General features: G+C 48.9%; 1 protein-coding gene and 1 long non-coding RNA gene across 3 annotated transcripts in view; one reads left to right on the top strand and one right to left on the bottom strand.

Moving 5' to 3' along the window:
* The window catches only part of AGPAT3 (1-acylglycerol-3-phosphate O-acyltransferase 3), a 98,339-nt gene that overhangs the window by 70,759 nt on the left and 5,129 nt on the right, over positions 1-22,451 (bottom strand). The window contains exon 1 of one of the 2 annotated variants that reach the window (XM_070252198.1): positions 2,023-2,265. The exons of the other annotated variant lie outside the window; for it this stretch is intronic. The gene's annotated coding sequence lies outside the window, so the exon portion shown is untranslated. Of the gene's footprint in view, positions 1-2,022; positions 2,266-22,451 lie in introns of those variants that run through there. 2 annotated transcript variants of the gene reach the window in all.
* Positions 11,711-13,712, top strand: LOC138920891 (uncharacterized). The gene is made up of 2 exons (XR_011432864.1): positions 11,711-11,875; positions 12,508-13,712. It is a non-coding gene; the product is annotated as an uncharacterized lncRNA (long non-coding RNA).

Genomic DNA, 22,451 nt, shown 5'->3' with positions numbered 1-22,451 from the left:
AAAAAAGTGCTAAGTTATATATGTGTAACTGAAAGTCGTTTCGTTTCGTAAATGTTGAGTTAATCACCAGATGCTTGGTTATAAATCTGATCTGGGAATTTCCCTTAGTTATTACTAGTCCTAAAAAGCATACTGTTTTCAACTCGCCATTCTCCTGCCCACTGTTTTGCCCAGCCCTCAATTGTTACAGAACTCTGCGGTCCCCGTCCCCACAAATGAGGGAGATCATTTCTAACTTCCCCAAATTCCATCTTTTTGGGAGAGGTCTGGCTGATGACTAGTGACCCTCAGCCACCCTCCCCCAGAAACAAACCATCGTGGACGACGCACGTCTGCCATGCACAGTGCACTGTGCTCACAGATCCGAGCCCCCGGTGCCACCCCCAGCCCTGGCTGGCCGTCGCAGGCTGCACCCGGGCTCCAGCACCTCCGGCCCCACTGTGAGGAGGATCCTCTGAGCCCTCAGCTCAGCTACTGCCCGATAACGACCAAAAGGGAAGGAACACACTGAGACTCGCTTGAGGATACAATATCGTCTGATTTTCTTGTGCACAGAACAGCAGCCTGCAACAATTTAACAGTCGACACCATAAGCTACCTATTATTAAATCAATAACAAGCAAAAAAAGCAAACAAACTTGTTGATTCAGAATGTTGGCGACAAAAGGCTCAAAGTGCTAGTTAGCAGAGAGCTGCCATGTGTATCACATTTATGTTACCAGTTATCAAACACGCACTCATACTGAAACACTGAAATCTGAAGAGACGCTGAACAAGGTAATTTTAATTTGACAACTAAGGAGATACCGCTGTGCTCGATTCATATATTTGAGCAACATTATTTTAAACAAGTCATGACTATAAATGTAAAAAGTACGAGGCTGGCATCGGGTTGCATCAATCCTGCTCGTATCCGAAAAGCCTGTTTTACGACTAGCAGCTCTGAGAGCACTATCCGGTGTAATTACGACGCAGGGGGTCACATTCCCTGCCCACTGAGGATGGGGACCGTGAGGTGAACTCGCAAACTTTCAGATGTAATTCTGGGACTCACTCTCTGCAGAAAGCACTTTATCACTGTTTGGTTTTGAGGTAACATTGGTGTATAACACTGCATAAATTTCAGGTTTACAACACGGTGTAGTGTATACAGAACTTGAAATACAGTGATGTACACCAGAGAGTGTATATAGTGATGCGCCCAGAGAGGTGCTCGAGGCTTGAGGAATATAAAAGGAACCTGTTGCTGCGTCACCTGATAGCAGCAGATCCCAAGAGTGAGTGTGGGCGCATAAGGGGGGTCAGCATGGACCTGAAAAGATGGTCCTGGACCCCATGGGGTCAGGACACAGGAGAACAGGGGAGAAGCGCTCGGGTCACCAGAGGTCACTCTGCGAGATGGGCTCTGTCCTCAGGCCGGGATGAACGAGGTCCCCCAGTGTGTGCTCTCCGCCAAAGCCGCTGGTTATCACCGGGCCTCCCGAGGATGCTCTTAAAGGAGCAGACCGCCCCATGGCACCAGGTTCTCCCTCTCCTGGCAAACGTGTCCACCGACCACCAGGTCACACAGCCGCCTGTGGGCGTCTAAACTGGATGGCTACACCCATCTCACAGAGACACATGGACCTCGGGGTCTGCTAGCAAAGACCAGGTCCACTGCTGCGCTGAAACCTCTGCCACACAGACGCCCTCGGACCCAGCAGCATCGTCACTTGGTTCCTCAGCTCATCCCACAGGAAAGAACAGAAGGGGAAACTGTATTACCTGAACTTTTTCATTTGGATTTTGGACAAGTGGGAACTGATTATGATAAATATCCTTTGGTTAGAAGAAAACTTTAAAGTACACAGCACTTCAGAAAATTAATCAACCATGCATTAAGGCCTCGCTGTGCCCACATGGTCGTTCAGTGTCACTGAAGCTGTGTCAAGGCGGATGGACTTCTGCATCTACCAGCAAGAGCCAGGGCCAGATCGCTGAGGAGGGACTGGCTCCAGGGCACAGAAACACACACACACACACCCGGCTCAGGCGTCCGGCGCCTCTTCTCCTGACTCACTGAGGCACAGGGTCAGCAGGGCCAGCAGGAGCAACTGTCCTTAGGTTTCCGACTTGAAGGCCTGGAAGTGGAAGGCACAGACACAGAGAGACAGACGTAGTCACAGCAGACTGGAAAGACAGGCGGTGACTGAAGTACGTGCAAAAGGACTCAGGTCGGGGAAACGGACAACTCCGAACACACTTGATTTCCCGATGAACTGAATCTTCCACCGACTTAAGCAAACACCAGAGACACAGCCCACTGGGGCCTTTTCGAGGGCGGTTATTTCCCACTGCCTGATAAGGAGGCCCAACAGATGGCTCCTCGCTTAACAGACGCAGAGAGATCCCGTGGTCACGCCCAGAAAAGACTGCCAAGCAATTTCAGTCTCCCCGCCGGCTCTGGAACAGCTGAAGGTGGGGGGCATCCTGCCATGCGGAGCACAACGGCCTCCAGGCCTCTGGGGCCCTGGACCGAAGACTGCATTTCCGGGCGCAGCAACTGTGCCTGTCGCCGTGTGCACTCTCGCTCCCTCCCAAGCCCAGGCCCTGTGTGGAGCTCCTTCCAGGCCACCCAGCGCCTCCAGCACAGCCTCGGCCTGAGAGCAACAAAGCAAAACCCCAGGCTGACTGGCTAATTTTGGTCCTTGTTTTTTAAAATTGTGGTAAAATATACATAAAATTCACCATTTTAATCAGTTTTTTCTTTTCTTTCTTCTTTTTTTTTTCTGAGGAAGATTGGCCCTGAGCTCATATCTGTGCCAATCTTCCTCTGTTTTATGTGGGATGTCACCACAGTGTGACCTGACAAGTCGTGCTAGGTCTGCGCCCAGGGTCCAAACCTGTGAACCCCGGGCCACTGAAGTGGAGCACGCAAACTGAACCACTACGCCACCCGGCCAGCCCCGCGTTTTAACCATTTTTAAGCACACAGTTCAGTGGCATTTGGCACATTCACATTGTTGCACAAGCATCACCACCACCCAACTCCAGAACTTTCCATCTTCTCAAACTGAAACTGTCCCCATTAAACAGTAACTGCCCACCCTGCCCTCCCCCAGCCCCAGACACCCACCCTTCCACTTTCTGTCTCTGTGGATTTGACTCCATTAGGACCCACATAAGTGGAATCATACAGTATTTGTCCTTTTGTGACGGGCTTATTTCACTCAGCATGATGTCCTCAAGGTTCATCCACGTCGTAGCAGGTGTCAGAATTTTATTTGTTTTTAAGGCTGAATAATATTCCATTGCATGTCTATACCACACTTTCTCTTCTAGAAATCTTATAGTTTTAGCTTTCACATGTAGGTCTGTGATGCCTTTTGAGTTAATTTGTAAGATGAGATGAAGTAGGGCGAAGGTTTGACATTTGTGCATCTGAGTGTCCAGCAGTCCTGGCACCGCTGGTTGAAAATGCTGCTGCTTCCCCATTGAATTCCACCGGCACTTCTGTTGGGAATGAACTGGCTGTAAATGCGCGGGTTCGTTCTTGAAATCTATTCCATTCCACTGACCTTCCAGAACGTCTAGTTACTGCAGCGAGAGAGAAAGTCTTAAATCTTGGCAGTTTTTCTGCCTCTTCAAAATGATTCTGGCTATTCTAGATCCTTGGATTTCCATGAAAATTTTAGAATACGCTTGTGAATTTCTACAAAAAACTTTGCCAGGATTTCTATTGTGATTGCATTGAGTCTATACGTCAATTTTGGTGGAATTGACATTTTAATAACATTGGGGCTTCTGGTCCATTAATACAGCACAGCTCCCCATTTATATAGGTCTTCTGTAATTTCTCTTGAGACTTTTTTTATTATATTTATCCAAGAATTTCATATTTTGGATGCTATTGTAAATGGTGTTTTTAATTGTTCGATGCTAGTATTGGAAATAAAATTAGTTTTGTTATATTGACCTTGTATCTTGTAAATTCACTGAACTCATCTGTTGGTGCTAGTAGCTTTTTTGTAGAGTTCTGAGGACTTTCCACATAGACCATCACGCCCTCTGTAAAGAAAGACAACTGAACTTCTTCTCCATTCTGTCTATCTTTTATCTCCTTTTCTTCCCTACTTTTCCCATATAATGTTGAATAAGAGTGGTGAGAGCAGCCATCCCAGTCTTAGAAAGAAAGTTTTTGGTCTTTCACCACCGAGTATGATGTTAGCTGTGGGTTTTCCTAGATGCCCTTTATTAGATCAAGGACGTCCACTTCTACTTTAGTTTGCTGAGAATTCTTTTTTACCACGAATGAGCATTACATTTTGTCAAGTGTTTGTTTTTTTTTCTTGCACAGTCACTTTTTTGGGACAGTTATATGGTTTTTCTTTTTTCTGTCTGTGAATATAATGAATTACAGTGACTGATTTTGAATTTTAAACCAACCTTGCATTCCTGGGATGACCCCCGCCTGCTTCTAAGGCAGTCTCCTTTTCATATAGTGCTGGATTTGATGTGCTAAAACTTTCTAATTCATGAAGGGTTTTGTTCGTGAGGGACACTGGGCCACAGCCTTTGTCTGGTTTTGGTGTCGGGGTGATGCTGGCCTTGTAAAATGAGTTGAGAAGTGTTCCTTCCTCTTCTAATTCCTGGAGGATTTTGTGTAGAATTAGGATTATTTCTTTCTTAAATGTTTGATAGAATTCACCAATGAAGTCATCTGGGCCGAGAGTTTTCTTGTTGGAAGGTTTTTATATAAAAATTTAATTTTTTGATAGATACAGGGTTATCAGGTTATCAAATTTGACTTAGTGTCTTAGTGATCTGTATCTTTCCAGGAATTTGTCCACTTCATCTATGTTGTAAAATTCCCTGGCATAAAGTTTTCCGTAATATTTCCTTACCACCATTTTAAGATCTGTGGGAGGTGTAGTGATTTCTCCTCTCTCATTTCTAATTTTGGGAGATTTCTCTCTCTCTCTTTTTTTTCTGATCAGTCTAACTAGGGGTTTACCAGTTTTAACGATCCTCTCAAAGAACCACCATTTGGTTTCATCGATTTTTTCCTCTTGTTTGTTTTCTATTTCATTGATCTCTGCTCTTCGTTATTTCTTTCTTTTGTGAACTTTCCCTGAAGGTCAAAACTTAAATCACTGATTGAGAACAGTTTTACGTTCTAATATAATCATTTAATGCTATAAACTCTTCTCTAAGCACTGTTTTACCGGCATTCCACTAATTCTGATACATTGGGTTTCAACTTTCACTCAGTTCAAAATGTTGTCTAACTTCTTTGTATTTCCTCCTTGACCCATGAGCTATTTAGAAGTCTGTTCATTTTGTTTTCAAATATTGGGGGATTTTTCCAGATATCTTTCAATTACCGATCTCTAGTTTAATTTTCTATTGGTCAGAGAAAATACTTTGTATGGTTTCAGCCCTTTCTCATTTACTGAGGCTCATTTTACGGCCAGAATTTGGTCTGTCTGGGTGAATGCTCTACGTGCCCTTGCAAAGAATGCGTGCTCTGCTCTTGTTGGGCGGGGGGCTCAACTCCCCAGACTGGGCGACGGCACTGTTCAAGTCTTCTGGACCTTTACTGAGTTTCTGTCTACTTGTTCTGTCAATCATTGAAAGAGGAGTCTTGAAATCTCCAGCTACACCTGTGCATTTGTCTATTTCTCCTTTCAGTTCTATCAGTTTTTGCTCCATATATTTTGAAGCTCTGTTATTAAGGGCACACATATTCAGTAAGTTACATTCTCTTGATGAACTGACCCCTTTCATCATTATAAAATATCCTTCTTATTCCTGGAAATATTTCTTGCTCTGAAATCTAACTTGTCTGATACCAATATATCCACTTTGGCTATCTTTTGATTCACGTTCACATGGTCTATCTTTTTCTAATCTTTTATTTATTTATTAGCCCTGAGCTAACATTTGCTGCCTATCCTCCTCTTTTTGCTGAGGAAGACTGGCCCTGAGCTAACATCCGTGCCCATCTTCCTCTACTTTATATGTGGGACGCCTACCACAGCATGGCTTGACAAGCCGTGCCATGTCCACACCCGGGATCTGAACCAGTGAATCCCGGGCCACCAAAGCAGAACGTATGCACTTAACTGCTGTGCCACTGGGCCGGCCCCTAATCTTTTATTTTTAACCTATCTGTGTCTTTATATTTAATCTGAAGAGCACTTTTACCTAATCTTTTTTATCTGGTCTGACACTCTTTGACAAAATGCCTTTTATTTGGAGTTTTCAGGCCAGGGACATTTGATGTGATGGTCAGTATGGTTGGGTTGAAACCTACCATCTTTCTATTTGTTCTATCTGGGTTTGTTTGTTTCATTTTTTTCCTTCCTTCTGTCTTCTTCTGGATTAGCGATTTTTCTGATGATTCCATTGTATTTCCATTCTTGGCTTATTAGCTGCCCCTCTTTGCTGTTTTTTTAATGGCCGCCCCGGGGTTTACACTGTGCCTCTCCACTATATCACGGTCTACCTTCCAATTCCATTATAGCACCTCACGTGCATTTTAAGAACTTTAAACAATCTCCATTTTCTCCCTCCTAGATGCTATATTCCTGTCATACCTCTTACTTCTACTTATATTACAAACTCTAGAAAACATTGTTATTACTTTTACCTTAAACAGTAAAATACCTCTTTTAAAGGACGTTTTTCAAATGAGAGGACAAACGTCTTTTCTATTTGCCTGCACTTCTGCTGCTCTTTATTCCTTCAGATCTGAATTTCCACCTGGTATCATTTCCTCTTTATTTCCTAGAGTGCAAGTCTGCTGCTGAGAAATTCCTTCAGTCTTTGAAGGTGTGAAAAAGTCTTTATATCTTGCCTTCACTTTGGAGAGATATTCTGTTGGCTGCAGAACTGTAGGTTGAAGCTTTTTTTTCTTTCTGTATTTTAAAGATGCTCCTCCATCGTCTTCTGGATTGCACAGCTTCTGATGAGAAGTCTGCTGCCATTTCATCTTTGTTCCTTTGTTGCACTATTTGGTCTTTGCATATCTTCCATTTTCTCCTCCTCTTGTCCTTATTTCCTGTGTCACCGAACACACGTGCATATTTATAACGTGCATTTCACATTATTCTCCTGCTTATTTGGATGGTGAATAATTTTGATCGGCTCCTGGGCATCGTAAACTTGACATGCTGGAGGCCGAGTTTTGATGTTGTCCTTAAATATTGCCAGCCTTTGTTTTGGGATGTTGTGAACTCACTTAGCATCAGTTTGGTCCTTTCAAGCCTTGCTTTACGCTTCCTTCAGGTGAGTCCTGAGCAGGCCTGCGTCCAGGGCTCAGGGGATGACCTTTGAGGACTCTACCTGACGACCCCTGAATGGTGAGGTCTGGTTCCACCCAGCTGGTGAGACATACGATTCATTCCCAGCCCTGTGTGCCCACAGTAGCTGCTTCTCCTCCTCTCAGGGCCCCCCCACATGTTGGTGGTATTTGCACACACACCCAGATGGATACTCAGCCAAAGACTAGAGGCCCCCTCAGCTCTCAGAGCTCTTCTCTAGGCAGCCCCACCCTCTCCAGCACGTTCTCCATACATTCTAGGCTTTGTGGAGCCCCTCAGTGCCAGACTCTGCCTCCACCCAGTCTTGGGCCCCCTCTCCCTGTGCTCAGGTGGACCCTGCAGGCAGAAAGCTGGGGGGCCAAGGGCTCCCTTTGCTCCTCCCCTCTCCGGGGATCACCGTCCCGTGCTCCTCCTGGGCAGTGTCTGAAATCTGTAGCCTCGAGTTCTGCTGTTTGGTTTTCCAGGTGCTGGAGGTGGGATGTGAAATCTGGTCCCTGTCATCCCATCATGGCTGGAAGCGGAGGAGGGAATCTTGCATTTTTAATTCCATTTTTCACTAACCCAAAATGGGCATCTCTAATGGATTGGACCAACGTATGTTATCTGAGAAGCACTGACTTGTACATCTAAAGCAGAACCTCAGTCTCCAGAAAATTCCTGCCTACGGCACAGCTAACCGGCGCCGTCCTTGAAAAGAACAAAAACACCCACCTTTTCCTCCCCTTGTGGGTCACGTACTCTCAATGGAAGCCTCGCAGCAAAAGCACGTGTGCTGGTCTAGAATACAGCATCAGGACGATCTGCCTGCCCATGTCCGTCTAGCATGGCGGAGAGCCCGCAGTCAGTCAGCCAGGAGACGAGGCAGGACCCAAACGTGCACTCGGTAACGCCCAGATGCTCAAGGCCCTTCTTCTCAGCTCATTCTCTCTTCCCAATTTATTCAGTAAGGACAGAACATCACTGACAGTTGCGAATAGCTCACCACTTCACGTCACCTTTTCTCCCTCTGACCTAGGGCTGGGGCAGAAGGAGCTGCACAGAAGAGGCGATGCCTGAGAAACCTTAAGAGATGCCCAGAGGTCGTCCACCACGTGGAGCAGGTGGGGGCGGGCGAGCGCAGGGCTGCAGCATAGAGCAGGACGCAGTCTCAGAACCACTGCAGGGTTTTGCTCACGAGGAGAGGCACATGCTGCAGTGGGAGGCAGGGCCTTGGCCTTGCTTCATGGTAGGCACGAGGCATTGGGTAAGGCAAGAACATCCTGGCATTCAGTCACAAAGAGCTCAGGCTTCCAAGAGACCTTTCTACATTCTGGGTACAAATCCTTTGTCAGATATGTGATTTGCAAATATTTCCACCCATTCTGTGGGCTGTCTTTTCACTTTCTTGATGGAGTCCTTTGAAGAACAAAGGTTTTTAATTTTGAGCTTAAAAGAAGCCAGAGAAAAAGGCAGGTTACCTTCAAAGGGAGACAGCCTGACAATGACTAATATTGAAGGCCTGCGCGACCGCATCCATGCGCCACAAGAACCTAACTGCCCACCTCGAACTCGACAGCCAGCGAGCTCACCTCTGAAGGAGCAGGAAAACCAACACCTTCAGACAAACCCACGCAGTGAGGGTTTGCCACCCGGGGAACCTCTCAGAAGGCATGTCCAACGCATGCACACTTCAGGCAGGGGCCAGGGATCAGGCGGAAGGTCAGAGAGGCAGAAAAGAGTAAAAAGCAAAGAAAGTGGCAAATATGTGTACAAATCCAAAACCAGAACTAAGGCTGATACCACCGCAGCGACGTCTTGTAAGGTTAAAAAAGTTAAACACACGACGATGCACCCGTGGGGGGGGGGGGGCGTTCTCAGGCCCCTGGGTCTTCCTGAACCGTAAAGGATTGCTTAATTCTAGATTTTTGATAAGTAAGAATGTTGTAATTTGTGGGGAAACCATCCAAAGAACAGAAAGAGTCTATAACTTCCAAACTGGAAGAGCGCAAAACAATGAAAGGATCAATAAGCACTCTAGAAAAGCAGGAAAGGAGGAGGAAAGGGGGAGAGCTAGCCCAGATGAAACAGTCAGCAGGTACGTGGCGGGGCGCAAACGCACTCCTGTCGGTACTACGTTTAAGGTGAAACGGGTAAACGCTCCAGTTAAAATATTTTTAATTGCCAGACTTTAAAGAAAAAGATTGTCAAACTTCCGTTAAAGAAAAAAACTTTCCTCACATGCTGTTTACAAGACACGTTTAAGAAAGAAAGATACAGAAAGGTTAAAAATAAAAGAATAGGAAGGGCTATACAAGCCAACGCGAACCAGAGGCAGCTGTTCGGCCGCGAGAAGTTCAGACAAAGTAGAGTTAGAGGCGGAAAGCAGGAGAAGTGACCAGAAGATCATAATAATAGACTCTTCATTCACAAGGAAGACGCGACAATGTTAACACTGTAGCACCAATGACACAACCCTCAAATACAGAAAGCAAAACCTGAGAGAAGTGCAAGAATAAACTGACAAATCCTGAGACTCTAACAGACTCTCTCAGTGACTGACAGGACAGGTAGACACGAGAAATCAATAAGATACAGGAGTTAGCAAACATTTTCTGGAAAAAGCCAGAGAGTAAATATTTTAGATTATTCCGGCCAAATGGTCTCTATCGAGGTCATAGTGCAAAACAGCCACAGGCAACACCTAAACCAGCGGCTGTGGCTGGGATCCCATAACATTCTCTCTCTGCAAACAGGCGGCAAGCAAGATTTGGCCCATGGCCTGTGTTTGCCAACACGTTACACACAGTCTGAACACCGTGATTAACAAACTTAATGAACCTACACAAAACTTTACGCCCACCAGCTGCAGAGTACGACCTTTGCACAGACACACAGAAGATTTCCCAAATTTGGCCATATGCTGGGCCATAAAGCGAGTCTCAACAAATTTCAAAAGACAGCCATCAATCAGCACCTTCTTAGATCACAACGCACTGAAGTGAAGGGAAAAAAAAGGCAACAAAAAGATATTTGGGAATATTTTTAGAAATTCAGAACAGTTATCAACAATCAAAAAGTAAATCAGTTAGATGTTAGAAAATCTATTGAATGGAATAGTAACAAAAATATTTCATACCACAACTTATGGGCTGAAGCTGAAACAGTTCTCAAAGGGACGGAAGGTCATACTTAAGTGTGTGGTAGAATATTTTAGAAGGCTGAAAACAAACATAAAACATAAGAAGTCAGAAAAACAAAAAGTAAATTAAAAAGGAAGGAAGGAGATGATTTAAAAAGTAGAAATCAATGAAAAAGACAGAAAGCCACAAAGTTGGTTCTTTGAAAGGATCAATAAAACTGACAGCGTTTTGATACGGGAGTCAAGAGAAAGAGAGAGAAGCATGGATCATGTCAGGAGAGAGAAGGGGCACCATTGCGTACTGCAGAATTTTTTAAATAAAAGAGGATTATGAAGAGCTTTACAGCAATAAACTGGAAAATGCAGGTAGAAAGACAAATCCCTAGGAAGAATAATTGACAAAAGTAGACTTAAGACACAGAAACCCAAAGAACACTAGAACCTTCCAAAGACTGGAGCAGAAGTCCCGTTTGGGAGCCCTGGAAACCCTGGGCCCCCCTCCTGGGGTGGGGACGCTGCCCTCTGCAGACGCGCGGCGTCTCCTGGCCTGGTGGGCGGGAGCCTTGGCCTGTAGACCTGCAGAACAGGGGGACACAGGCTTCCTCCAGACCAGCTTAGGTAAGAAACTGGCAATCCTGGGTAGAGAAAACAGTTAAACTGGAAGTTATTTATTCAAGAACCAGCCAGGAGCATGGAGACGGGGACCTCCCGTCTGCCTGGCGGTCAGGGACCAAGGGGCAGGCGGTGAGCTGTCTGCCAGACAGCTCAAGAGCTTGTGCTCCGGGGCCAAGTGCCCACCCTGCGGGGGTCCTGAAGGAGGGGCGGCCGCCAGGGGGAGGCGCTGGAGGTCCGGGGGCTACCGAACACTCGCGTGTCCACCGACTGTCCAGGCCCATGGTCCCGCTGCTGAGCTCGGCCACTGAGCCAAGGCAAATCGTTGTTCTTCAGTAAAACCCGTGCTTCCATTAAACCAAAACCTGTTGTGGGAGTGAATGCTATATTTTTGAAGAAAAAATAGAGCATCATTGTCAACTGGATTATTAAAGGAAATGGGGAAAAGGGAGAGCAGAGACAAAGAAACAAAATACACAGCAACAGCCAGTATTTGCTTTGGGCTGCCCACACCCAAGGGCGAGTCCTCAGCTGTCCCTCAGACCCCAGTGCCTGGCCACACCCAGCTCTGTGTCCAGCGGCCCGCCTGCCATCGCTGCATGGCCCACGCAGGCGGGGTGGGGCCCGGGGAGTGGCTGCTGTGGCTCATTTAGATTAGGAAATAACGCTCCCCACTGAGACACTGCAGAAAATATGGCAAGAATGTGGAGGAGATACAGAAAGACCAGAGACGATGGGTCTTAAAGCAGTGAGCGGGTGATGAAAAGCTTAAGTATTGGGAAAGGCAGGACCCGCATCACTGACACTCAGATGTTCCTGTGACATAGAAAGGAGGGGAGAGGTGAGTGCAGGGAGCACAGGGAGCGAGGGAGCAGGGGACAGAGGGGTCCGTGGGGGAGGTGGGGTGGGGGGAGGGGGAGGGGCGTGGGGAGGAGGCACGTGAGGGGAGGGGGCTGGGCAGGGCTGCACCGGGACCTGGCCCGCAGCCCTGTGAAGACGGTGCACTCCGAGACAGGGTAACACAGGCCTGGTGACAGTGGTGACCAGCTGGTCAAAGGTGCCTCTTTTAGGGGACAGATATCTATGCCCATGGGAGAGATACCCAGCCCTAAAGCCAGCTGATGAGAAGAAGGCCCCTCCAGGGCTGCTTGTGGAGGACACGGGGCTGGGCTGAGGGAGAAGGAACCGGCTGCTCCAGGGCCCACAGCCTGGAGGGCACACGGTCTCATGGGCCTTCCTGTCCGAGGGCCAAGTCGGCCTGGGGAGACCCAGGGAGCTGCAGTGACTTCAGGGCCCCACTGCTCGGGGGAGGTGGGTGGTGAGGAGCCCAGAGCCACCTTGCTCTGGCCGTGTCCCCAGGAGACCCAGGGGCTGCTGCTCTGAGAGTCCACACAGCGCTGCCCCCAAGCAGGCCAGCCCTCAAGTGGCCTCTGAGCCAGGTGGTGACAAGAAACAACCTTGTTCGTGTCGCAGCTCCAGATCTATAGCAGCTTGGGCTTCTCTGAACTGTCCACATGCAGAACCTCCACTACACGAAGGGCAAGCTCGCCCGCTCCTCCTCGGGGCCCCGGGGGGAGCAGCCCTGCAGCCAGCGTCGCCCGAGGGCCCACAGACACCCGGCGTTTGCTCCCGTGGGCACGGGGGGTCCACACAACAAAGGAGAGACTGCATCGGGGCTTCGGCACAGGACACTGCTCAGTGGTCGGCCTGCTGTGCCCGGGGCCCTGAGGACAGAGACGACAGGCAGAGCTGGGCAGCAGCTCCCCGTAAGGCCACCCGGGGCGCAGCGCTGAGAGGGCCCGAGACTCCGCAGACCGGCGGCCCTGTGACCTGGCTCTCACAGGATGGTGCTGCTCGCTCCCCAGGGACGTTTACAGAAATGGGGGGGGGTGTTTGTTGTCACAGCGATGGGAGGTCCTGCCACGCCCCACCCCCCCCCCCGTCCCCCAAGACCCCCCCCCCACCTCTGCTCTTGAGCGCGAACACCGCATGCTCTGGTTTCCCACACACTCAGTGTTCCGGGAGCTCAGCCGCCTGCAAGACCCTCCGGGATGGTGTTCTCTGCCTTGTCACCCCCAATACGACGCCACAAGGGACCGGGGTTCCCACCCACCTGCCTCTCAGTGCGCTCCAGCCAAGCAGAGGCAGACTGTCTGTGCTAATCCACCTGTCCTCCAGTGTAGACATGTCCGAGTAACTCCAGACTGGAATACACAATCCACAAAATCCATTTCTACACTGTCAGAGACATTACAAGATGTTTTATGAATAATAACATCAAACACACTTGGCAGTTGGCACTTGCAGACCCTGTTCTAAGCGTTGTATGGGGATTAACTGCGTTGGACAAAGGAGGCACTGGGGCCGGGAGGGTGAGGACGAACACGAGGCCGACCTCTCCTTTACTGGGGGGCGAGGGGCTCGAAGACGAGGGACGTGCCCAAGGTCACCAAGCTCCTCCCTCCTGAGGCTCCTCAGAACCACGCCCAGCGCCGCCCAGCGGAAACACAACGAGAGCCACCAATACGAGCCTCATCTGTAATTTTAGGTTTTCCAGCGGCCGCATTAAAAAATAAAAGGAAACAGACAAAAGTAATGTAATAATACAGTTTATTTAACCCAATATATCCAAAATGTTATCATTTCAACATCTAATCAACATAAAAGGACATTAATGAGATAGTTAACGTTCTGTTTTTCACACTCAGTCTTTGAAATGGGCGTGCACAGCACACTGAGGGCACGCTCCATTCAGCCCGGCGCGTTTAAGCGTGTCCCGTGGGACAGCATGGCTTCAGACACAGCGCGCTCTCTGAGGCTGCTTTCTCCTTCCCATTTACATGCTAAGAATTTTAGAAGCTTTTGGTTTCACCAACTCTTTGGCTTCAGACGTATCTATAATGGTTAATTAATCCCTCAGCTGGATGTGGAGAGGGGTTCAACACTTTATGTGTTTTCATATACTCAAGGATTTCTTACTTAAGAAAGCAGCGAACTCATTCCTGGAAATGCAATATAACCACATACAAAATAAAATTTACGATAAAATTATTAAATACTTTCAATTTTTCTTCTTCTTCTGTAAAATTTGGAAAGAGAAGAAGAAATCGACCCCTTTCTGGAAAGAAATAACTGATAAATGACAAAGTATAAAGAATTATCATCACTTCCTTTTCAATTATCTTTTCTTCCTAAAAAAGTTCTTATTTATAAGAAGCCTCTCTCTTACATATTTTCTCTCTGTGTCTCTCTCTGTCTCTGTCTCTCTGTGTCTCTCTCTCTATCTCTCTGTGTCTCGCTCTGTCTCTCTGTGTCTCTCTCTCTGTCTCTCTCCCTGCCCGCACTGGGCCCCCTGCCATGCTAGGAAGGATAAACTCTGTAGTCAAACCAGCACTTGTGACAAATCTCTTGCTATGCACAATTAACGCACTGCCACTTGTCACATGTGTGGAACTCGACAGGACGCCCGGTGGAGCTGCTCTGAGACGCTGAGGCGCTGCCCGCTGCTCCACCGTAGCGCACGGGGCGGGCCCGGGGCCTCTCTCTGCCGTGTGCTACCTCCGGTTCTCGGCGGACGGACGTGACTGGGAACGAGAGGAATAAGCGGCAAAGCCACTGTTGTTAAATAAGCCTGTCCTCCCAGGAAGGGACTACAAACTTTGAAATTTATTTTTCAAAGGCCACAGGCCTATATGTGACCCCCACCCCCACACAAATGGCAATAAACAGAATTGCTGAGAAAAGGGAAGTCACCCCTCCGAGCCCGTGAGAATCCCTGACAATGAAACAGGAGGGCCACCTCCCCGGAAGCCTGACCTGAGCCAGAGCACGGACCCTCCCGGGCTCCGCACCCAGTCCCCGCTGGCCTTCTTCCAGTGACTCCTGGATGCAGCCCTCACACCCCCGAGACGAGCACCACGAGGACAGACGGACAGGGCCCGACCCCGTCCCGCCAAACAGCCACGCAAGTGCCACAGCCAGCGAGCCCGGCTCCTCCAGACTGCTGGCTTTAAGGGGAAAAAAGATGCTACTCGCAGATTTGCTGAGCCACGAGATGAGTCAGCAACACGGAAAATCAAGAGTTGGCACAGAAACATGTGCTGTACCACGACCACAGACACGGGCTTTGGGGGACCAGAGGCACAGCGATGGAGCACACGGCCTCACCGCGTTCCAGAAATGCACCCGGACACAGCAAGACATCGGCGCGAAGCCCTCAAGCTTCTCCAAGAATAAACAGTCACAGAGGTGGACACACCCACCAGCTTCTCCGTCTGCACCCAAGGGGAAAGCAGAGGGAGCCAACCTAGGGGGCCCAGATGACCAGGTGCCCAGGGCAGGACAGCCGGATCTTGGGCAAACTGGGCAGAGCTCAGCCCTCGGCTCTAGCTCGCTCTCCCTTCACAGTGTGGCACTCACCCATCTGAGTCACTTTCTAAGTGCTATTGTTCTCGCTGCAGCCCAGCCAGGGCTTGCTGCACACCGCCACACGCAACATCGCTTCTCCAACACGCACAAGCTGCACCGCGCACGCACACCCCTCTTCACAAAGCGCTTTCAGACATGTGAATGCGAGCTGCACACACCCATGTCCACACAGAGTCAGGCGCATTCTTCACGGTCTTTACCTAATGACCAGGGCAAATGGCAAAGGTCAGCAGTACAATGTGCAGCGAAGAAAGCCGGCCGCAAAGATGGTATGCAGATGTAATTCCAGCACGCATGTGTGCATGCACATGCGTGCGCATGCGTGTGCCTGCATGTCCTTACACTCGGGCGAGAGAAGACCTCCCTAGCAAAGTGACAGCCACATTGGAGGATGAGCAAGAACTCACCATGCATAGGGGGAAGGAGCGTTCCAGAGACAGGTGTGCCAAGGTCCAAGGCAGAACACACTGAGTGGAGAAGCCTGAAGACCGGGGTGGGGGAGCATCGAGCACAAAGAAGAGCAGGTGGGGCATCCGTGGGGAGGTGCGGTGGGGGACCAGAGCAGGGGGTGACAGGGACCACATCTGGGCTGTAGAAATATGCCTCCAGATGCACTGTAGGGAGCGAGTTTGATGGGAGTGGAGCTGAGGCACGGGGCCTTCAGGGGGCCCTGGAGTAACCCGAGTGCAGACCTTCTGGAAGTTGGGGGCGGGGGGGGGTGAGTGCACGATGTGGGAGGTGGAAGCAGTGAGGTTCACCTTGTGAGCAGCTGGAGGAGGCTGTGAGGGACACAGAGGAAAGGGCGTCGCAGGCAGGGTCCAGGGGTCTGGCTTGGACACCAGTGGACAGTGATTTCACTGCAGGAGACAGGGAAGACGGGAGGAAGTTCTGTGGGTGCCGGAAGAATGGACAGGAAAGGGCCCGATGAGATGGGCTCCCTGACCTGAAGGAAGATGCGCAGCGTGCAGTGGAACACGCAGCCTGGGGTGCAGGAATCAGAGCGGAGGAGGAGAGAGGCTGGGGTCACCGCCTCACAGGCAAGTAAGACAACAAGGAGGGATGGAGGACCACGCAGCATGCAGCCGCTCCAAAGAGCCCCAAGGTTAAGGCCGTTTCAGCTGTTTAAGAGTCTTTTCCTTCACGTTTATTTTCTAGTTTCAAAGTCTGACATATTAAGATGTAATGATCATCTTCAAAGAAATCATGCTCTTTAACTAATTACTATCAATCACCTATAAAAAATCTTGCTCTTTAACTATTACTGGCAGACACCATGTATTGTGTATGTATGATAGCTTTTCACCTACCAAAAAAAAAGTTATTTGGAGAAAACTGCTTAAATGGTGACTCAGTCTGCCTTTTCTAAAAGAGCGGAAATCACCTGAGTTGTATGGATGATAGAGAAGTCAATGGAAAGTTAAGCTCATTGAGGGCAAAGTCTGAGACACCTTTTGCAATTGTGCCCCAAACTGGTTAAAAGCACCTGGTAATGATTTGCCGGGAGGGAGGGTGCCCCCAGCTGTAAACTCTCCGGATGTCACATTTGTCTTCCACAAGGCGGTTTCAGGCCAGGATAAAATCACCCCCAAATCAGCTCCGTCACGGAGGTCTACCGAAATCCACGCCATTCCTTCTGCTCTCGTTGTTGTTTCATTCACCAGGATTTGCATAGATTCACCCTACTAGGAGCAATGCTGTCAACCCCAGAGTTTTGTTTGCGCATCATTCTTCTTCTCAGTCAATGACGTTTTTAGAAGTCCCCTTTGTGAGTCCAGAAAATGAACCAAAAATGGCTCCAGATCCGTCCCTCTCCGGGCTCCTCGCACAGGCAGAGCGTCTCCAGAGAGACTCTGCCCCATGAACCACACGGGACCTGCAGACCAAGCTCACCCACACAGAAGCCCACAGCCAGAGTTACAAATCCGGGAGAAACCAGCTTCAGGGAGCGAGAGGCAGAAGAAGCTGTGGAATTCAACCCTCAAGAAATTCAGCCTTTGGTATTCTATTTATTATTATTATTATTTTGGTATTATTAGTTGCAGTATATAAACTAAGTATGTTTTGAGATAAAAGAGGATAGTGAGTCTGTGCAAGGAAAAGAATGCCAAGCAAGAGAAGAGGCAGATGTGGACAGAACCAAAGAGAACTTTTTGGTACAAAAATATATCATTGAAATGAAAAGCTCAACGAGCAGGTTACACGGCAGATTAGACAGAGATGAAGACAGAGTTGGCAAACTGGAAGAGAAAGCTGGAGAAATTACCTAGAGTGCAGCACAAAATGACTAAAAGACAAGAAACGTGAACAAGAGTTTAAGAAGCTTGGAGGGTGGTGTGAGAAGGTCAAGCACAAGGTAGAAGCAAAATTCAACAAAATGATGGCTGCAATTTTTCCAAAATCACTGAAAGACACAAAATTTTATCTTCAGGAAGCACACTGAATCCAAAGCAAGATGAATAAAAATAAATCCTCTCTAGAGGTGTCATATTGAAACCGAAGAGAAGCAGAGGTCAAGAGACTATAAATGCAGACAGAGAGAAAAGCTACTACTGACAGAGGAAGGACAATTGAACTGACGCCGACTCCTGACAGCAACAACATCAGCCAGGAGACGGCGACGTGATATAATCGTGTCTCAAAAAATGCCAGAGTCAGCGCCATACAGACCTTTCCCTCTGCCCACCAGGCTTTTGAGCTGAAGTCAAGGATAAAAATACAACGTAAAATCCCCAAGCACTTAGAAAAGAAAAGTGCCTACTACATCACTTATAGGTCACAGAAGAAGAAGGGAAATTTTAAAATGCGTAGAGCTGAACAACGAAAATACTGCATCCCAAAATACACAGAGTACAGTACAGCAGGACCAAGAGGGAGAGTTACAGCCTCAAAAGCTTGTGATAGAAATAAACTCCGAAAATTAAGAAACTATGCTCAGAAAACATTTAGAAAGGAGTTAAGCTTTCAACTCAATAACCTAGAAAGAACACAAGAATAAACCCAACGCTCAGAGAAAGAAATAATGACAATGAAAGTAGAAATTAATGGGATGGAAAACAAAGACGCCATGGAGACAATCCACAGAATCAAAAGCTGGCTCTTCTCTTCATGAACAGTAACAAAGCAGATAAACCTCTGCTGAGATGAATCAAGAAAAAAGGAAGGCAAAACAATTTTAGGAAGGAAAGGGGAACTCAACGTCAGAGATAGTAGAGATTTAAAAATTAAGAAAATATTATGAGCTTTGTACTAAGAAATTAACAACTTTAATAAAATGGACACTGTGGAAAACAGCTCTAAGACGACACCGTGGTTCACACCCTCACGTGATCGCCTCCCCAAGGGTGGCTGTGCTTAGCGACTGGCTTCTAACAAGAGTAATGGAAGCTCACCTCCGAGGAGAGGACTTTCCTGCTAGCTCTCTCTTTCTCTTCCTGCGTGCTCGCTCTGATGAGCAAGCTGCCACACTGGGGAGGCCCCAGAACAACAACTGGCAAGGAATCGAATCCTGACAACAACCTTGAGGGCACTTGGAAAGGGCGCCTTTCCCCAGTGAGCCTTCAGATGAGACCGCAGCACAGGCAATGCGTCCATCACGGCCTGTGAGAGACCCTGAGGCTGAGGACCCAGGTTAGCTGTGCCAGGTTCCTGGACCACAGGAACAGTGAGGCCATACGTGTTGTTTGTAGCAGTCAGTGCGGGCCTCACTTGTCACACAGCCACAGGGAACGGACGCAGATCACTCCCCAGGAAAATAACTGACCAAATCTTATTCAAAAAGGACTGGAAAACCTGGAATCTACAACTATTAAAGAAATGGAACCAGGACATAAAAATCAATCAACACGAAAGCCAGGCCCAGACTAAGAAATTACATAAGAAATGTGTAATCTCGATCTTACACAAGCATTTTATTCAACAGAAAGAGAGGCAACATTACCCAACTCAGATCATGAGACCAGCATTATCCAGACACCCACCCGGACGAGGACAGGAGAGCAAAGGACATGTGTAAGCCAAACTTGCTTCTGAACAGAGGTGCAAACAATTCTGGACAAAATATGCACAAACCAAACAGCAATGTAGCAAAAAATTGTATCTCACAGCCAAGTTGGGGCATTTCCAGAAAAGCAAGAACATCTACTCACGTACCTCAGCAAGTGAGCAGATAGAGGGAGAACATCTTACGTGATCAGCTCAACACACGCAAAAAAGTCTTTGATGAAACATATTTAGCAAAATATTCTTAGAAACAAGAGAACTTTCTTAATCTGAAAGGGGGCATCTATACGGAAATAAGCCCTCTCCTCTTTTATAATTTCGTTGTTGTAAATGGGTAGCATAGTCTGAAGAGATATATTAATAACCCCATCCTGTGGCACTGTCCCACCCTTTACCAGAAGTCACCGCTCATTTCTCGACTCTTCCTCCCGGTACGTCATCATCCCAACACAGGAAAACGTGAAAAGGTGCTCTGATCCCCTTCAGCCCTGCACTGTTCCCTAACGGTCCTCCCCACGAGCTCTCCTGGGGGGAAGAGGGCTGCCTCGGTTTGTAAGGTGCAGAGGGTTCAGGTCTGGGGGCATCTCCTGGTTTACCCAACCGGCCCCCGGAGACAGACCCTGGGGTTGTTGCCAGCGCTGAAGCGTATCGCCCTGCCTAGGTCGGCTCACACCTGCAAAGGCGTACCTGTAGCATGAGTCCCAGAAGTGCAGCTGCCAGACGGAAGGGCAGATGCCCTGGTGGCTAGGTCACCATGAGGAGCCCCCTCGCCCCCCCCAGCAGCTGCACCCTTCACTCCCTCCAGAGCCTCCTGGGCAGAGTGCATCCCACTCGGGGATGCTGGACCACCTGTTCTGAGGAATCAGAGCATCTCCATCCCATTTCCCTCTTGACTGTGGCCAACAGCACATTCGAGCTCCGACCACACTAACTGCCACCGCAGGGTCTGTCCGCGGTGACTCCCAGCCGCACGACCAGGCGAGGGCCCTCCACTCTCCTCCTCACTCTCACGTCAGCTGTATCCTTTGGACAGTGCTCCTCCTTCTCAGCGACACCCACCCTCCCAGCCCCTCTGCCCTGCAGTCGACCCCTGCCCCGTCACCACTGCCGCTTCACTGGCTCACTGTTGCTTCTCAGGGTGCTGGCGCTCATCCCTCAGACGCTTTCTCTAGGAGGGCTCCCCCAGCACATTCCCTGAGCTCCGAGGGGCCCTTGAAGGGCAGTTTGGCAGGATACAGAGTCTGCAGCCAAGTGGTCTGCTGACACCCTCTCGCTGTGACATGTGTGGGTTGTCCTGTGGGGAGCTGCCGCCGTCTGCTGTTTTCTTCAGTGGGCAACCCTCTCTCAGATGCCCACCAGGTGTTTAGCTGGAACCTCCGACATTTGCTCGAGAGCCCTCTCTGCTGCCCCCTCTGGGTGGCACAGGGCCCTTCAGCACCCGGGCAGCTCTTCCACTTGAGTGAAACTTCCGGAAGCTGCAGTGTCAATACCACCAGCTGCATTGTTTCGGTTTCCCGATTATGCATAGCTGGTTACTGAGGACGCATGTGTCGGATTCCTTTGTCTTCTGTGCCTATGATTTTCTCTTTAACTCTTTTTTCAAAACTTTTAAGCATAATACACACACAGGAAAGTGCACACATCTTAAGTGTGCAGCTTGAACTTTCACAAACTAACGCGACACATGGATGAAGAACGCAAGTGCTCCCGGGGCCCCTGGACGCCCCTGCATGTGCCCCCTGCCCTGCGGGTGACCCCTCCTGACTTCTGGCAGCACGGCCTGGCTCTGCTGTTGTGCTCAGGCTCACGGAATCCAGGGCTTGTGCCCTTCGTGCCCCCGCAGGGCGTCCTGTAAGATCATACCTGCTGCCTGTGTGGCAGCCGGTTCATCCTCCTCCCCTCTGTGTGAACACGCACCACCTCCTCCTTCATTTCATTCGGAGATGGGCATTAGAGCACCTCCAGGGTTTGACCATCGTGCGCCGTGCTGCTGTGAGCGCTCTGCTCCCGCGTCCTGATGAGCGCGTCCTGGGCGAGCACCGAGAGGGGAGGGGCCTCTGTGCAGGCTTGGTGCGCAGTCTGCGAGGCGCTGTTCCCGCGCACACTCGCGCCACGCTCCGTTTGCTCTGCATCATTGCAACACTTGGAATGGGCACGCCTTTGACTCTCAGCCACCCTGCGGGCCAGGCCGGCATCTCACTGTGGCTGTATCTTGCATCTCTGTCCTCACTGATGAAGGGAAGTCTGTAGTCTCCTCATCACTTCCTTTTTCTTCCCATCTGCTCACCTCCTGTGACCCCGGGAGGAGCCATGGGAAGGTTCAGGACTAAGCAGCCTCAGTGTCCGTACTGACACCAGAAGGACAAACGTCGGCAGCAGTCCCTAAAACCAGGAACAAGACAAGCACGCCCCATATTGCTCCCATCTGACACCAACCTGAAGGCCTGGCCCAGGCAGGAAAACACTAAAGGAAGAAACAGAGCGTCCCCATCCCGGAGGATACGATGTCTGGGCAGAGAATCCCCAAATAAATTATAAGAAACAGATTGGCAAGGTGACAGGCTATAAAATCGATACCCAAAATCAACTGCATTTCTGTTCAACACCAGCAAGGAGTTAGAAACATTTTTTAAATCAAAAATAAATTTTAAAAACACCACTTACGAAGGCAACAAAAGTAATACGGACGCACAGGAATAAATTTAGCCGCAGAGGGTAAGACAGTGTGTGCAATCTCACAGAGCCTTACTGAAAGCTATTTAGGAAGAGCCACCTTAATGAGGACACATGCCACGTTTTACAGCAGGAAGACTGAATATCATAAAGATGAAAAATTCCCCCCAATTGATCTACAGGGTCAATGCAATTTCAATCAAAATCCTGACAAAGTTTTGCATGAAACTTGACGAGCTGATTTTACCACTTTCAGAGAAAAGCAAAGAGCCAGAATAGCCAGGTGCTCTAGAGGCCCCGGGTGAAGGATGTCCAGA

The sequence above is a fragment of the Equus caballus genome, chromosome 26 (assembly GCF_041296265.1).
Source record: "Equus caballus isolate H_3958 breed thoroughbred chromosome 26, TB-T2T, whole genome shotgun sequence".
Taxonomy (NCBI): domain Eukaryota; kingdom Metazoa; phylum Chordata; class Mammalia; order Perissodactyla; family Equidae; genus Equus; species Equus caballus.
The sequence above is the reverse complement of the archived record's forward strand: the minus strand, read 5'-3'. Positions and strand labels throughout refer to the sequence as shown.